We start from the raw sequence: 19,216 nt of genomic DNA on the forward strand, positions 1-19,216 counted from the left end.
ACAACACCATATTTTATTACAAAACATTCAGACTGGGCTATTAATAGCTGGTAGACTGTTCAGAACTAGAAGCAATAAAGAACAAAGGATGAATAAGAGTCTTAATTAGTGACAACAGGTCATCAGAACAAGGTTATCTTCTAAGCAAAGTCTTTGGAGTTCCTGTTGTGGGCATTAGTCCTGCATTGCTCCAGCAGCTTTGATATTTATCAAACATCTTACTAAAATTGATACGCACCACATCCACAGCTCTAGATTCTTCAATGTGCTTAGTCACATCCTCAAGGAATTCAATCAGGCTCACAAGGAATGGCCTGACCATCACAAAACTCTGATGTCTGTTCCAAATCCGTCTGTGTTTCTCTAAATGCTCGTAAATCCTTTCTTTAAGAATCTTCTCCAATAATTTTCCCAATGCGCTTCTTATGGACCTTCTAGTCTATAAGTCCCAGGTTATCCCTATTCTACTTTCTTGAACAAAGGAATAATATGTGCCACCCTCCAAATATCTGGTTAAGGTTAGGAGAAATAAGAAAAAATAAAAATAAAACTTTAAATGATGATAATGAAATTGGTAATGATAGCTAGTCTGAGGTGAGTGAGAGAGCATATATTTATAAGATTATACCATCATGTAATGTTAAAAATGGAATAAATGGTAAAAAGATAAAATTAAAGGTGTTTTATGTGAACACACTCAGTATTCACAAGATAAACAATTAGTGTCAGGAAGAAGGTTTGAGTAACCTAACATTTTTGCAGTCAATTAGAAGATAATATACCATTTTGATGAAGGTTGTTTTAGCATAATGGACTAATTACACCAAAAAGCTAATTACAAATTCTCCCAAAGGGATATTCAGAAGAGATAATTCTGGGAAGTAACAAAGAGAATCTTCAAAAGGCAAGAATGATTAGATATTAAAAATAGCAAAGGAAGTCAAAGGATTGTTCAAAATTCAAAATTATGTAAATTCTCATTCAAGAGAACTCCCAAAGTGAATGAGCTCAGAACAATCTGATATGCTATTGTTTTTGGCAAAATTCACTGAGTATTTTCCAGTGATACTCATTAAATTCAGCCAGGAAAATTATGTGTTGTAACTTCAAATCATGAAACTAATTCAAAGGAAAACACAGGAGTCAGATAATGCAGGTCTAGCTTCACGTTTACTTTAAGCGAGGCATGTACATATCACATGGTAGTGTGATGATGATCTATGCAATTCACGTATTTATACATATAACTCATAAAGAATCATTTAAACAAAGGAAGAATGCTTAATCAACAGCATATTTACAAAATTACTCAAATATTACTGAAATATTAAATACACAACACTCCTCTGTGCTTAACTATAAACTCCAATTAAATAGAGAATGCATCTCAGTTATATATACGGTATATTATACTAAGTACAGACATCCACAGCATGGTAAATTGTTAAATTATCCCATTCAGGCCTAAAGATTTAATCGCTATGGAGGCTTTCTTACTATTGTGGGATAATGTATTTTCTGACAAGAGCAGTCACTTTGCTTGGCAGTTGAGACTTGTGGCTATAAAAACAATCTCAAGTTCTGGGGCTTCCTCTGTGGTGGTTGAAGGAGTTGACTCTGAGACTGCAGGAAGTGGTTCTTTCAGCTCTGGACACCTTTCTTCTCGTTTTGTCTCCCTGGATCTACGATCCCTTTCTTTTTCTTTCTCATGTTCCTTCTCTCTTTCACACCATTCTCTTTCTTGTTTATATTCTTTCTTTCTATCTCTTCTTTCCTTTTTCTTCTTCTAGTTTGTGCATCTTGATCTTGGGAAGCTCCATTTAGTTCACTGGAGTATTCTCTTATTAATCCTTCTTTTGCTCCTTTTATGCTCTGATCTCTCCTTTTGGATTCCTCATCCACAATATCACCTGAAAAACCCCCTGTTTTCGTATCTCCATCATCTCCTTTCTTTTTGGCCTTCCATTCATCCAGCTGGGCTGTGGTCTTTGCCTCTAATTTTACAAGCACTCTTTTATCTCCCACCTGAAGTAGTATCTGATTGTTTATACTCACAAAAAGCCAAATACTTGCAACTTTCCTGAAGCTCCTTGAACTCACTTTCACAGAGTCATTGAGAAGCAAAGCACAAAAAAGCAGTTTAAAACCAAGCCACATTTTTCAAGTAACTGCCTGATTAACATATGAGAAGCTTTCTCAGAAATGCTGCCTACAAAATCTATTGCTGTCAGACCACTATTTTCGTCACTTCCACAATTTCTCGTGAAGGTGACAATGCAGCATGGCCTTTCTTGGTCAATATGCTTTCCAACCAGAGTTATGGAGGTTGGCACCAACACCTATTTATCCACTGTTGGGCAATGGTTCATGGTGTTCAGCATGGAGACAGTTGTGGCATCATCCAGTGCCGTTCTTAATTAGTTGGCTTCATTGCAGAGATGTGGCATGCAAGTGGTGGATGGATCTCCAATCAAGTTGTAGTTGTGTCAGTCAATCATGTCCCCACAATGCTGGTCCTCCTGTTTTTACCACATACACGCTCAATGTGGTTTGTTGGTTGTTGTATTTCACTGTTGCAAAAGTCATTCCCACAGGAGTTATCTTTTCTCCAGTATAAGTTCTTAGTTGGATACCTGCAGGCTTCTGTTTGGTATCTTTGAAATGCTGTTCAAACTCATTTTGTGGAATGACTGAAACAGCTGAACATGTGTCCAATTCCATTTTAATTAATTTACCATTCATATTGCTTGGCTATGGTTAATTTTCACATTGTAAATCTTAAGGCTAGTCGGTTCTGTGTCACTCTCATCTTTATCAGATTTTTCATCAACAGCTTGCAGATCAGTGCTCTTTTTGAAACTGCAACTTGATTTTTTAGCTTTTCTCTTCCCTATGCAGTCCAGTTATTTTTGTCTGCCCGGCATACTCTTTGTATGTGCGCTACCTTGTTGTAATTTTTGCTTTTAACCCACATTGATCTGTCGAATGTGAGTCCCTGCCCCGATGGTAACACAATTTGTTCAGCCTGGCCAGTTTCAGTATAGACTTTGCAACTTTATTCACACTGTCATATCTGACTCAGTTGTGTCTCACTCTGCAGTTTTCATTGAACAGCGATTTCAACTCCTTTTAAATGTAAGTTGTACTTCAGTTAGGAGCCATTTTTGAATGCTTTCTTGTAAGATTCCACGAACTAAATGATCTCTTCGTGCATGATTAAGCCCATACCGAACTGACCGTGCTCAGACAATCTCTTCAATTCAGCAACATACACTGAACTGGAATCCCCTTCTTTTTAATTCTGCTTAAGAAACCTAAAGCATTCTGCAATTAACGATGATGTTGATTCTAAATTTTCCTGCATTACTTTGACAACATCAACTCTTTTCTATGATTATTATCTGCCAGTACTTCCTCTTTATGAACCTGTGAATTGTTCTGTTTTCCATGGTTACAGTTACAGATTGCACAAGCTACCTGGGTCATAAGGACGCTGTACAGATGAACGTTGCACAAGTTGCCTCCGTCTCTCACGGTTGTGGGTGAGCGCCTGGGTTGTGGCAAAGCTCTCTCCAGTCCACTCTGCAATGTTGTCTGTCCATTTCTTCCTCTGTCTGCCACTTTTTCTTTCCCCCTGCACCGTTCCTTGAACAATGGTCTATGAGAATCCACTTGGTCTTGTTATGTGGCCGTACCATCTCAGATTCCTCTTCTTTACCGTGGAGAGTAGGTCTTCATTGTGAAGCTTTTTGTACTTCATCGTTTGAGACATGGTCTGTATAGGAGATGCCGAGGAGCTTTCTGAAGCTGCCTGGATCTTCTTTTGCAGTTCTGCTGTCAAAGTCCACAATTTGCATGTATACAAGAAGATGGAGAGCACAAGTGCATGCAAGAATTTCAACTTGGATCTGAGAGCAATGCTATTATCTCTCCAGACTGGTTTTAGTTCAGCCAGCATTGCTGTTGTTTGGGCTGTCCTTGCAAGGACTTCAGGCCTTGATCCTTCTTAGTCGATAGTGAGCCAAAACTTTTGAACTGTTTGACAGTCTCTAGTTCGTGTCCAGTCCCTGTGATTTTTGTTGTGATTGGCTCCCCAATGTTTCTCGTCAGCTTGGTTTTCTCTGTGCTGGTTTCCATACCATATCTGGTAGATGTATCAGCCAGACAGTTAACAAGGCATCCTCACTTCCTGCCAGCCCATCAATGTCATCAGCAAACCTGAGGTTGGTTATGATTTATCTTCCGATGCCAACTGTGCTGATATGGTCTTCCAGGGCATCTGTCATTATTTGCTCCTGGAAAATGTTGGAACAGCATGGGTGAAAGGAGGCAGCCTTGTTGGACTCCAACTGATGTGCGGAACCACTCTCCAACTGTGCTCTGAAAATTACCACAGCACTAGATTTGGTGTAGAGCTGCTTAATGGTTTGCATCAGCTTCTGGCTCATGTTGTATCTCTTCATGGTGGTCCAGAGTACATTATGCCACACCCTATTGCATGTCTTCTTGAAGTCTATGAACCCATGGAGGATGTCCTGTTGATGTTGATATTTCTGTTGTCCAACATTTTTCAAAAACTCGTGTCTTCCCTTCCAAAGAACATGTGCTGTTTTGTTTCACTGTTCCTTGCTGCAATTTTTTAAAAACTTGAACGCCCCGTTGTGCTTCAACAGGTCGGAAGCCTTCCAGGGTTCATTTTAAAAACACCTCATCACCAAAGTTATGTTTAGTAATTTCAAAACATTAAACTGATTGAAAGGAAGACACAGGAGTCCAGGAATGCAGGTCTAACTTGGAGTTTACTTTAAGCAAGGTGTGCACGTATCACATGTAAGTGATGACATGTAATTCACATGTTTATACATATAACTTGAAATGAATTATTTAAACAATGAAAGAATGCTTAATCAACAACATATTTACAAAATTACTCAAATATTACTGAAATATTAAATACACAACAGCTACTTAGTGTTGAGGAAGCAGAAAATCTGCAGCAAGGCATGGACAGATTAGAAGAATGGGCAAAGAGGTGCTAGATGGAATTCCGTGAGGGGAGGTTATGGCCATGCAGTTTGGTAGAAAGAATAAAAATGCTGACTATTCTCTAATCAGGAAACAAATACAGAACGTAGAGGTGCAAATGGACTTGGAAGTCCTCAAGTAGGATTCCCTAAATGTTAACTTGTAGGTTGAGTTAGTAGTAAGGAAAGTAAATGCATTAATTTCAAGAGGACTGGACTAGGATGAAATACTAAGGCTCTATAAGGCATAGGTCAGACTGCACTGGAGTATTGTGAGCAGTTTTGGGCTGTTGGCCAGAAGAACTACAATCAGCGAACAGGAAATGAAATGGCCATTTTGTGAGACTGTCCTTGCAACTGCCATTCTGCGCATTGTTCAATGAATTGAATCTTGCTCTGAGCAATTGAACACGGACACAAGAGGTTTCTGCTACTGATCCGTTAAACCTGAGGCCATTCTCAGATAAGCTGACTATTGTGCATAATGGTAGGTTTGCAGAAGTAATCTCATCATCTTGGGGCCAGTGTCATCCTGACCTGGTTTAACTGGTTTGAACCAGTCAGAGTTGAATAGAACAGATGTAAAAGGATCTAGTTGTTCCCCAACATATATGATGAAGAAACTCTTCTCATGCTTCCAACCAAAAGAAGTTACCGAAGGCACAAAGTTGAAGATGGGACATAACATAATAATACTTATAGCCCCTGGGCTACATCCAATGGAATCTGACACAGTTAAGTCAAATGACCTTGACCCAACGAAATTGAAAAGACCATAAGACCATAAGATATAGGAGCAGAATTAGGCCAGGCTATTTGCCCTATTACCTCCCTATGTGCTGTTCCTTATCGTGGTGAGGAGGTTTGTGTACCCTAATGATCCTGGGAGCTCTACCAGCTGGGACTTCAGTCCCTGGTAGGTTCAACCTTGCTGGGCAGGTTCCAGGTGAAGGGCCAGACGAATACAGTACCAGGTCCTCCAGGTTGGGGGTTGGGCGTAGGGCCAGCAACCCTACCCTGTAAAATCTTTACCGCTACAGAAACTGCAGGCCCCATCTGCCACCTAGGCACTAAGGGTTCAGATGACGATTTGCTCTATCGCATCTGCTCCGCCATTTTACCTTGGCTGATCCAATTTTACTCTCAGCCTCAATCTCCTGCCTTTACAAGAAGGGGATGAGCAGGCTCTATTTTTTAAGGAAGTTGAGATCCTTTGATGTGTGCAGCAGGATGTTGGAGATCTTTTACCAGTCTGTTGCAGCGAGTGCAGTCTTCTTTGTTGTTTTATGTTCAGGGAGTCGCATTGGTTCTGGTGATGCAAAAAGACTAAATAAACTCATCAAAAAGGCTGGCTTTGGCTACAATCCAGACACCTTGGAGTTAGTGGTGGAGAGGAGGTCACTAAACAGTTATCCATTATGGACAATCCAGCACATCCTCTCCATGTCCTATTGTATTAGCAGCAGAGAACCCTTTCGAACAGACTCATTCAGCTCCCCTATCATAAGGATCGTTACAGAAAATCTTTCCTACCAAATGCAAAAGCATATACAACAGCTCATCTCTTCGTGACAGGAGAACACACATCATAGAAAATATTATTTCATACATTATTATTGCACATTGTGTATTAAACACATTATTGTGTATATTATTATTCTGTACTATTATTAGCTACGTCTGCACACTTGTTTGTTCTTAAATATTGCTGCTGTAACAAAAGAAATTCCCACTCAGGATCAATAAAATACTTCATTATTATTATTGTATTCTAGTCTTCTTGAAATGAATGCTAACATTGCATTTGCCTTCCTCATCACAGACTCAACCTGCAATTAGTGAATCCTGCACAAGGACTCCCAAGTCCCTTTGCACCTCAGTTTTTTTTTGTATTTTCTCCATTTTGAAAATAGTCAACTCTTTCACTTCTTCTACCAAAGTGCATGACCATACACTTCCCAACACTGTATTCCCTCTGCCATTTCTTTGCCCATTCTCCTAAACTGTTTAAGTCCTCCTGTAGCCTCTCAGCTTCCTCAAAACTACCTGTCATCTGCAAACTTTGCAACAAAGCCATCAATTTCAACATCCAAATCACTGACATATAATATAAAAAGAATCAGATCTAACACAGACCCCCTGTGGAACACCACTAGTCACCAGTAGCCAGCCAAAAAAGGCTCCCTTCAGTTCCACCATTTGCCTCCTGCCCAATCGTCTTCGGGCAAGACGAGGGGAGGTGGTGTCTGCCTCCTGATCAACACTGCGTGGTGCTCGGACACAGTGACACTGACAAGTTCCTGCAGCCCGGACCTGGAACACCTGTCGGTGAAGTGTCGTCCCTACTATCTGCCACGGGAATTCATCTCGGTCATACAGATAGCGGTCTACATTCCCTCCCAGGCGGACGTGGAGTGTGCTTTGAACATGCTATATGCCAACATCAGTGAACTTGAGACCAGATGTCTGGAGGCTTTGCTCATTACAGCCGGGGAATTTAACCAGGCCAACCTCAGAAAGGTGCTGCAAAGTTATACCAACATGTCTCCTGCCCCCCTAGAGGCCTGAATATACTTGACCACTGCTACACAGCAGTCAAGGATGCCTACAGTTCCGTCCCACGACCTCACTTCGGAAAATCAGACCATCAGGCCGTACTCCTCCTCCCAGCTTACAAACAGGAACTGAAGCGGGAGGTCACAGTGTCAAAAGTAGTGTCGCGTTGGACGGAGGAAACGGATGAGGCCCTCCATGACTGCTTTGAATTGATGGACTGGTTAGTATTCAAGGACTCAGCAGCTAACCTCGATGAGTATGCCTCAGCTGTCACAGACTTTATTTGGAAATGCATGGAGGACTGTATGTCTCGCAAGACGATCTGGGTATCCCCGAACCGGAAACCTTGGATGATTTATGAGGTCAAGTCCCTTTTGAAGGCTAGAGCTGTGGCTTTTAGGTCTGGGGATACCAGTCACTACATGGAATCCAGGCGTGAACTCCGGAAAGCCATTAAGGGCGCCAAGAGGCAATATTGAGCCAAGTTGGAAGCCCAGGCTAACCAGAGGGATGGCAGTAGTCTTTGGCAGGATCTAAATGAGATCACTGGGCACAAAGAAAAGGCTGGGAATATCAATAACTGCAGCGCTTCTTTTCCTGATGAACTTAATGTATTCTACACAAGCTTCAAACAGAAGAGGAGCGTCCCGCTCCCTCCGGATGAACCAGACCTGGTGGCATTGAGATTCATTGTCACCGAGGAGGACGTTAGAAGGGCCTTCCTGAAGATAAATCCAAGGAAGGCGACGGGCCCAGATGTCGAGCCGGGACGGGTTCTCCGGGCCTGTGCAAGTGAGCTAGCTGGAGTGTTTGCTGACAGCTTCAACTGCTCCTTGCTTCAGCCTAAGATCCCTTCATGTTTTAAGAAGGCAACGATAACCCCAGTGCCGAAGAAGAGCAAAGTGGCATGCCTGAATGACTATCGACCTGCGGCTCTGACATCAATTGCTATGAAGTGCTTCGAGTGATTGGTTATGGCACACATCAACCACAGCCTACCGGTCAACCTCGACACGTTGCAATTCGCTTACCAGAGCAACAGGTCAACGGCAGATGCCATCTATCTGGCCCTACATTCCTCCTTAGAACACGTGGAGAATAAAGACGCATAAGTAAGGCTCCTTTTCATTGACTGCAGCTCTGCCTTTAATATCATCATTCCAAATAAACTGATTCCTAAGCTCCAGAACCTGGGCCTTAGCACTCAGATCTGCAGCTGGATCTTCAACTTCCTCACAGACAGAACCCAGGTTGAAAAAATAGGGAACAAGCTCTTCTCTACAATCACTCTGAGCACCGGTGCCCCACAAGGCTGTGTACTCAGCCCCCCTGCTGTACTCACTCTATACCCATGATTGTGTAGCCAAGTTTCCATCAAACTCAATATACAGGTTTCCCCCGCCATCCGAAGGTAGAGCGTTCCTATGAAATGGTTCGTAAGCTGAAATGTCGTAAAGCAAAGAAGCAATTACCATTTATTTATATGGGAAAATTTTGTGAGCGTTCACAGACCCAAAAATAACCTACCAAATCATGCCAAATAACACATTAAACCTAAAATAACAGTAACATATAGTAAAAGCAGAAATGATATGATAAATACGCAGCCTATATAAAGTAGAAATACTTTTCCACAATCATTACTGAACTGTTCTCCGTAGTGAAGATCTCACGCAAGCGCCGTCGGCAGAAAATCTCACGCAAGCGCTCTTGGCAAAAACACTCTCCCCAGTAACCTTTAAGCTATGAAGGTGCCAAATCATACCAAATAACACGTAAAAATACACAGCCTATATAAAGTAGAAATAATGTATGTACAGTGTAGTATCACTTACCGGAATCGGGAAGACAGCGCTGAGCACACTGATGATGGTGTGTTAGGCTGAGTCGTCGCAGGTTGGGTGGTGCAGTGGCCCCCACCCTCCGGGCCGCCGAGCGATACATTGCCGTGAAGCATACAGGGGTCCAACGGTAGCCGGGAGGCACACAGCACATCTTTAAGAAAAACGCTGAAACAAACATGCTAATTAATTAGGTGCCACCTGACACATAATTGTTGGCCCAGATCAGTGCCGATTTCCGATTGCATCGTCTCTGATCTGGGCCGACAATTACATGTCGGGCGACACCTAATCAATTAGCATGTTTATTTAAGCTCTTTTCTTAAAGATGTGCTGTGTGCCTCCCGGCTACCATTGCATTCCCTGCAAATCGGTATCTGTCCGTGGCCTGGGGGTTGGGGTGGTGGGACACTGGGGTGTCATCTCATTGTCGTCTGTTTCCATGAGGGCAGGCAGCTCATCTTCTCCTATGATTGCCCGCTTCAATGTCGAAGGTCGAGGTTCGTCGTCTGCTGTGGCTGATGTGGAAGGCTTGCTTGACTGCTGAGCTTCGCGCATTTTTCTATCACACAGTTCTTTGTAAGGACTCAAACCATCCTGCAAATATCCCCTAAACCGACGTACCCTTTCAAAATTAAAGTTGTACTTTATCATTACTCATTCAGTTTTGATTGTTATCCTTTTTTCTTCCAATTGCATCAGCTCTGAATCTGTCAGTTCTTGGTCATGGGATGCCAAAACCTCTTCAACATCATCTTCGTCAACTTCCACAGGCCAAACTCACTTTGTCCTTACTTCGTTCACCATGATCGAAATGCTTAATTATGTCTAGTTTTACACTAAGTGTAACACCCTTACGAGCTCTTTCAGGCTTTTCCGATACCTTAGAACTCATCCTGCAAACGGCTACTCACAGGCTCATGTTAAAGCAATGCCGTTCCGAATCCGGGGGGAGAGCCGCTGCTCACGTGCCTTTTTTCCCACGCTGATTTTTTTTTCGTAACAGTGAAAACACCTTCTGAAAGCGAAAACAGGGTACTAATGTAGGTCTTTTGTAACAGTGAGGTTTCGTAAAGCGAATGTTCGAAAAGCAGGTGACACCTGTGTAAGTTTGCTGATGACACAACAATTGTAGGCTGTATCTCGGGTAATGATAAGCTTGAGTACAGAGAGGAAATTAAGAACTTGATGGCATGGTGCGAAGACAATAACCTATCCCTTAATGTCAGCAAGATGAAGGAATTGGTTGTTGACTTCAGAAGGAGTAGTGGACCACATGACCCCATTTACATCGGTGGTGCGCAAGTGGAACAGGTCAAAAGCTTTAAGTTCCTCAGGGTCAATATCACAAATGACCTGACTTGGCCCAACCAAGCAGAGTCCACTGCCAAGAAGGCCCACCAGTGCCTTTACTTGCTGAGAAAACTAAAGAAATTTGGCCTGTCCCTTAAAACCCTCACTAATTTTTATAGATGCACTGTAGAAAGCATTCTTTTAGGGTGCATCACAACCTGGTATGGAAGTTGTCCTGTCCAAGACTGGAAGAAGCTGCAGAAATTCGTGAACACGGCGCAGCACATCACACAAACCAATCTTCCGTCCTTGGACTCACTTTACACCACACGCTGTCGGAGCAGTGCTGCCAGGATAATCAAGGACATGACCCACCCAACCAACACACTTTTCGTCCCTCTTCCCTCCGGGAGAAGGCTCAGGAGCTTGAAGACTCATACAGCCAGATTTGGGAACAGCTTCTTTCCAACTGCGATAAGACTGCTGAACGGATCCAGACCCGGATCTGGGCCGTAACCTCCAAATATCCGGACCTGCCCCTCGGTTTTTTTTGCACTACCTTACTTTACATTTCTCTATTTTCTATTTATGATTTATAATTTAAATTATTAATATTTACTATCGATTTGTAATCCAGGGAGCAGGAGCGCAGAATCAAGTATCGCTATGATAATTGTACATTCTAGTATCAATTGCTTTGCAACAATAAAGTATAAAGTATAAAGTATCAGCCACTGCTTTATGCATGTTGGAATCTTTCCTGTAATACCATGGGCTCATTATTTGTTAAGCAGCCTCATGTGTGGCACCTTGTCAAAGGCCTTCTGAAAATCAAAGTACACAACATCAACTGATCTTCCTTTGTCTACTCTGCTTGTTATTTCTTCAAAGAATTCCAACAGATTTGTCAGGCAAGATTTGCTACACTGTATCCTTGTCTGTGATCCAGTTTCCACACTGAGGATAATTTTCAGATAGAAGATGGATCACTGGGGGTCTGTTCAGTGGTGAGAGACACAGAGGATTGTTGGAACACTTTAATCAATGACAGTAAGACAATATTACTTTATTTTTAAATTTAAGCTTGTTAATTAATTGCCTTAGTCATAGTAATCACCCTGTTTATAGAGGCCTTGATATAAACTGTACATCTCTGAACAATGCAGGAATAGTAGATTTCCAACCTTACTGAAGGGTATGATTTGCAGGAAGTAGTTCAATGATAATTTTAAAATTTCAACATTTTATTCACTGTATTTGCAGGGGTTTTTTTTTTGGAATTTACCTCGTGTTTCCATGCAATAAATAATTTTGGAATGACAGCAAATGCTCCTCATATTAACATGAGTATTTTATAAGAAGGAAAACAAATTTGCCCTGGATCAAATGTGTAAACAAATCATTTTAGCTTATGGACTGAAAGATTTTTGAACAAGTGTATGAATTAATCCAAAACAAAGCACTGCATTCACAAAACCAATCTGGTTTACCAATGATCAAAAACACAGGGATTCTGCAGATGCTGGAGATCCAGAGTAACACACAAGATGCTGAAGGATCTCAGCAGATCAGGCAGTATCTATGGAGAGGAAGAAAGAGTCAACATTTCAGGGCCAGACCTGGAAAGGAAGGGAGAAGAAGAAGGTAGGAGGAAGGGAAAGAGCATCAGCCAGAAGGTGATAGCTGAAGCCAGTTGAGCAGTTAGGTAGGGCCATGGAGGGAGGGAGCATGGAGGTAATAGATGGAAAATGTGAAGGGTTGAAGAAGAAGGAACCTGATAAGAATGAGTGGACAAAAGGAGAAAGGGAAGGGTGAGGGGCACCAGAGGGGGCTGATAGGTATGCAAGGAGAAGAGAAGGGGTAAGTTGGAAGCCAGAATGGAAAATAGAAAACAGGGGGGGAAGAGAAATTGCCGTAAGTTGGAGAAATCGATGCTCATGCCGTCAGTTCAGACTACCGAAACAGAATATGAAGCATTGTTCTTCCATCCTGAGGATGGTCTCATCATGGCAGTAGAGCAGGCCATGGTCGACATGCCAGAATGAGTTTGTGGAGTGGAATTAAAATGGCTGGCCACCGAGATATCCTCCCTGTTGCAAATGGAGCTAAGGTGCTTGACAGCCCCCCAATCTACATTGGGTTTCATTGGAGCTTATTACTGCTCCAACACCAGCCACAGTAGAGATCAGTTGAAACTAAAGAATGCAAATTATTTCTAAGTAGCTTCTAGAGGGATTGAGTAAATCAATTACATCAAAACCAAAAGTTTGAGTTCTGAATTCTTCATAATAAGACTGGCATAGTGGAATAGGAAGTTGCATACTAACTAGACAAACTTTAGTTTTATTACTGTAAGTTTATTGTTGATATGTTTTCAGAAAATGCTGGCGGTTGACCATGACTATTAGATAAAACATACTCAATCTGAGTGAAAAACACAAAAATGGAGATGTTTTTCAGCATTGTATATGCACATTAAGGCAAATTACAGGTCAGGTTTGAATTTGTTTGGTCTTAACCAATAAAACATGAAACGGTAAGAATACAACTATGATATACAAGTACCCTTTGCAACAACCATTTGCCAGATGCTTTGGAAAATTATTTGCAGAGCATTGTTAAAAAAAGGCCTTTAAGCTATTATCCTCAAACTTTAAATACCCTGCTTACTTCAATAATGACAAGACCAATAATAGGGAAAAGCTGATATGGAAATGGTAAAAGTTTGTTCCTACCTTCTCATCACATTGCATCAAGGGACCAAATGGCAATAAAAATTGTTTTATAATGATTGAAGCTTTTAAAAATCTGTAATCAACCAATTGTGTTAAATACTGATAAAAGATAAAATGCTATCCCTGAAATGAACCAGAAATAAAAATTTAAAAAATAGTGGATTGTTAGTACACTTAATGAATAATAAATATACCTATAGTTAACTTGTTAATTTATGTTTTTTTTGTCTGATTGGTCTAATTAGTCACATACTTTTGAGCCAATTCTTTTGAAGATTAGTATAGCTGATTAGTTTTTGTTTTTTCAGTAATTCTTGGTAATTTATTTAGTTGTACGATTTGTGTTTTAGTGTTAACTGTGTAACTAAAACAGTACTAAAACTAAATAAACCTGTACAAAAATGTTATTTTGCAAATAATGTGTATGTAGTCATGTGGTACAGGTGCCTGGATAAAGTGTATGGAAATTTGGGAACACAGTGCATCTCAAGCTAAAATCTTTACTAATAAAACCCTTGCCTCTGAACTTTCTGGCGGATTTATTAAACTGAAACAAACTGGAGACCCTCTGATGCATAAATGAAGTAGATGCATATCTGGACAACTTACTCCAATCCTTGGTCACTCTCTACAGAGCCGGGCAGATGGCTAATATAGTAAAAGGTAAGGGAAACTTTGGTGAACTAGATGAGGATCATTAAATATTGATACTATTTGGGAGGGAAAATATACTTCCTACTTTTGAGAATTGGAATACAGTCCATTGGAATGATAGGTGGAATGCTAGACACAGCATTTTGAAGCAAGAGGTCATCCAGAAAAAGAGGAATGGAATAATAATATAGCAGTTTTCAAGGATTCAATAGAGAGAAGAACAATCAATCCTTCTCATAGTTATCAATCATTCTCTGTGTAAATCACACCCCCCCACTCCCAAACCCCCTTCAAAACTCCTTTTTGCCATCTTCTACCTATGCTCCCTCTTGTTTTTGTGGAAAAAGAAACCAAATTGGTAATGAGGAGGCATACAGGAGTCAGATCGATTGGCTGGTTGAGTGGTGTTGCAACAGCTTCAGCAACCCAAGGATTGTGGACCTCAGGAAGAGCCGTTAACAGTGGAACGTTTCAGTAGCTTCAGGTTCCTGGGTGTCAAGATATTAGATGATGTATCCCAAGACCAACACACTAAAGATAAAGAGATTAGCTTCATTTGTCACACGTATGTCGGAACCTCAAAACATACAGTGAAATGTGTTGTTTGTGTCCTATGTATCCAGAGAGCTGCCTTGTGGGGATTAGAGACAGGGGACCAAAACAGACTGAAACACAAGCTGACTTGAGACAAAGCACGGGGTCATGAAGGACTCCATCTCAAAGCAGCAAGGAAGATTGAAGCATCGAGGTGATTGCAGAAGGGATCAGTGATGGCACTCAATGGAGATGGCCAGCAGCTGGATCGGCTCCAGGTTTACAGAAGGACTAATTTCGTGCGGCTGCTCTCCTCGTATGCAGATGAAAAGATGTTTCTGATCTTCTGATATTTATGTGATTTTTGGGCTGTGCTTTAAATTGGTTTCCTTCAGTTTTTCATTGTTTTCTTCCTTGTGGACGATTGGCGGGAGGGTGATCCGTTAAATGTTTGTGTGTAAGAGAAGGGGTTGGGGATTTTGATGCTACAGTTGCTGTTCTTTTCTGCGAGTGAGGGAGTGAGAGAGGATGAAGGGGGATTGTTATTGTTGCTGTTTTTTTCTGTGAGTGAGGAGATCAGGCACCGTTTTTGTCACAGTGTTTTTCTGCAGGGGAGACCGTCAGGCACTGTTACTATCACTGTCGTTTTCTGTGGGGGATGGGGGCATTCTTGGGTCTGCTAGTTCTGTTTCTCTTCTTTTTCATGCCATGAAGGGGGGATCTGGTGTTTTCTTTCATCTGCTCCCATGGTCTTTCTGTATTTCATGTCTATCTGGAGAAGACAAATATCAGAGGTGTATTGTACGTGCATACTTTGACAATAAAATGAACCTTCGAAATCAATCAGCGAGGATTGTGCTGGGTAGTCTGCAAATGTCACTTCATGCTTCCAGCATCAAAATACCATGCCTACAACTCACTAATCCTAACCGTACATCTTTTGAATGCAGGAGGAAACCCACGTGGAACATCCAATCTCCTTATGGGCAGAGGCGGGAACTGAACCCTGATTGGTGGTTATTGGCAGTGTAAAGTGATGTGCCAACCACCACACTACCATGCTGTCTCAATGTAACCATGAAGAAGGCACAGCAATGGCTTTACTTTGTTAGGTGTTTGAGGAGATTTGGTATGTCACCAAAGACGCTACAAATTTCTAGGAAGATTACAGTGGAAAGCATTCTGATTGGTTTCATCACGGTCAGGAGTGGAGTCTTCAACACACAGGAGCACAAGAGGCTGCAAAGGGCTGTAGGCTCATGCAACTCCATCATGGGCAAAACCCTCCCCACAATGAAGGAGATCTTCAAGAGGTGGGTGCCTCAAAAACATGGTATCAATCTCTAAGGATCATCACCATCCAGGACATACTCTCTGACCCACACTCAATCATTCAGAAACAGTTTCTTCCCCTCTACCATTGGATTTGTGAACACATGAAAGATACCACATTGTTTCTTACTTTTATTGATTTATTTTTGTACTTTATAGTACAGTCATATCTCTGCACTATACTGCTGATGAGAAAAACTGATATGTCAGTGATAATAGTTGTGATTCTGATTCAAACATTCCTCACGCTATAACAGGATACAAGCTCCAGTTTCCTATCGGAGGATGCATAATCACTCTAAAAACATCCTTTCCTTCTCAGGGAATTCCTTTAAGTTGAATAAATCTACAGTATGTCAGTTCTGATGTAATTGTGGAACCCTGTGGAAAGCAGAAATGGACGGGGAGGGGAAGATATGACTGGTAGTGGGATCATTTTGTAGCAGTTGTGTATTGAAATATAGGAAATGGAGAGCATGTGTAAAAACTCTTGTTTTTAATAACAGATTTATTGACTGCAAATTAAAACTCTTCCTCATGGCCTCCCATGTTGATGCATTTTCTGAGTCAAACCACCTGACACATTTAGGAGTATACTTACATAGAATAGACAGGAGTTAAGTTACTGAGCAGTACTTTGTTCCAAAATTTGGCACAGAGTGCTACTCAGAGATGTTGACCACTGAAGATGGAACTTTTAAGACAAAGAAATTTTGTTTGCAATATTTATTCATTAACACACTTATTCCAGAACATTTTTTAACAATTGATGGTTCTAAAGCTGTAAATGTTGAATAGATAATGCCAACTGACCCTATTTATGATATCTTTCCAGTGAACATCCAGTTCTTTTCACCTTTTACATCAATATTTATAAAAGAATTATCCATTACTTAAAAAATAATTCTTGCACTAATATGCAGATGGGGTAGTTTCTTGCATATTCTGTGATTCAGAAACATGTGTAATTGGAATTGGAAGTCTTACAAAAGATCCTAAGTTCCCTTACTATTCACAAGGAGGCTGCCTCATGCTATCACCAAGTCTATTTACAACACCACAGTGTTTCCTTGAAGCAACATGGGTGAGAGGAAACATGATGCACCCTCCAGGCATTGAATTAGCATATTCATTATGATTTTTAATTTATATTTATTTGGAATACTGATTAAAAATGCTGGTGAAAGATATCCTGGGGAACTTGAAAAAATTATTGTTAGCCGGAGAACAATTAGCCATTGCCTGTAAGAATTGTGGAAAAAAAGTCAGTAATTGCCTGCAAAAGGGAATGAACATGTTGGAAAGCAAAAGAAAAAAATAATTTACGGGACTATGAGACATAAGTTCAATAAGTTGAATTAACTCCTTCTATGCTGTAATATTTCTATAATTCTAAGTTGTCATACTTAAGTTCATCTGGTCAACAGAAACATCAAACTTGTATCATAGAACAACTATCAAAATATTATTCAAACATAATCAATTTCTTGTCTGGAACAAGAAGTGCTTAAGATCCCTCTTCAATTGTGTAACAGATTAAGAAATATTGGAAAGCATAAGGAAAAATCAGATTTTTCCAAGTTTACTCTGCAATCTATTCAGAGTGGGGCAGCAAACAATCTTCCATTCAACTAATGTATTATTTTACAGCTGTGATTGCTTTTTCTCTTACTGACACTAAAAGCACTAAAGAGCACTTTCCAATCATTTATCCATTCTCAAGTCTATTTTACTCTGACTTCAATTAAATTGTATTGATCTCTTTTCAGAAAAATAACCCTTTTCACAAAACAAAATTAAAAACTAAGTGGCTGATGTTTATTTTGCTTAAAATGATGTTAAAATTGACAGGTGGCTCACAGGAAGAGATAGTTTGCAAAACAATATTTGAAATAAGTCATTATTTTTTAAAATAATATTATCTTAAAATAAACAATTGTATTAGAAGTGCTCCTTAAACATTACGATCTAGTAGCACACACTATTTTTAAAAAAATACTCACATAATATTCATCTTCCATGCATCTTGAGTTTATGCTGCAAATTAAAGTTCTAAAGAAGACGAGTCTATTTATGCACAGCAGTGGCACAAAGGCTTGCTAGATTTCCTGTTATTCTTTGTTCAGAAGGTAGATCTACTATCTAAATGATGGGAGGTTCCAGGACATTTATAATGCTGCTCTGCCTACTTGCTGTCCCAATGACATCACGTGATATTAACAAATGAAATCATTAATTAGAATTCTAACATTCCATTAAAAACTGAACAAATGACAAAATAAAAACATGCACTTGAAGAATGGAAATTAAAATAACATATTATAACCATTGTCTTATTTCAAATATTTGTTAATCAAAATAAAGTTAAATCATGGGAAAGATAGAAGTGTTATTTTACAGTGTAAATTTAAAACGAAACTGTAAACGTTTGTAATCCAAAAAAAAACCAATAATTGCTTAATTCATTCAGCAAGTCAGGCACCAGTTCTGAAGAAGCTTTTCAAGCTGAGGTGTTAACGACTTCTCTTTCCACAGATGCTACCTGATATGCTGATTTTTTCCAATATCCCAATAGCCCAATATCTTTCCGTGCACTTGTACCTTCTAATAAATTGCACCCACTTAAGACTAGAACTAATATTCATAAAACAAAATTGCTGGAGCAGTTTCTGCCCACAAAGTTTCAAAATGTGTTATAATGTTCATATTTCTGATCACTGAAGTTGGCCATGACACAGCACATAACAATAAATCAGACGAGTGCGGTTAGGTAGTTTGTGAGCTATGGCGAATGCCTTTCGAGATGTTTGCTTGGTGAAGACTCTAGAGGCTAAAAGATCTCAATATGCCTGTGCTCTGCTGCTCTTTGTGGCCGTCTCGTCATGGTGTCGTAAGAACAACATACTGGAAAAACCTAGCAGGTCTGGCAGCAGATGTGGAAAGTGGAAGAATTCATCTTTGAGGTTGATGCCCTGACCTGCTGAGTGTTTCCAAAATTCTCTGCTTTTATTTCAGATTTCAGCAAATTTTCAATAAGGGAAATCATATTGCTTGAGAACCAACATTGTTCAAATGAGATAGGTCAAATAATTTTGACACATGGCTAGTGATGTTGGACCTGGAGAAAGCAAAGCCCGCCTTCATTCGTCATTTTGTCACCTTTGAAAATGCTCCAGAGCACTATGGAGTTGAGGGATTACTAGGCAAATCTAGACACATCCACAGCATTGGGTATGATAAACACTCA

At 40.4% G+C, this 19,216-nt stretch overlaps 1 protein-coding gene across 2 annotated transcripts in view; it reads right to left on the reverse strand.

The window, feature by feature from the left end:
* LOC134343350 (transient receptor potential cation channel subfamily A member 1-like) overlaps positions 1 to 18,086 on the reverse strand; it is a 125,674-nt gene extending 107,588 nt beyond the window's left edge. For both annotated transcript variants that reach the window (XM_063042054.1, XM_063042047.1), the window contains exon 1: positions 17,973 to 18,086. The gene's annotated coding sequence lies outside the window, so the exon portion shown is untranslated. The remainder of the gene's footprint in view (positions 1 to 17,972) is intronic.
* Positions 18,087 to 19,216: the final 1,130 nt, after the last annotated feature.

The sequence above is a fragment of the Mobula hypostoma genome, chromosome 1 (assembly GCF_963921235.1).
Source record: "Mobula hypostoma chromosome 1, sMobHyp1.1, whole genome shotgun sequence".
Lineage (NCBI taxonomy): Eukaryota > Metazoa > Chordata > Chondrichthyes > Myliobatiformes > Myliobatidae > Mobula > Mobula hypostoma.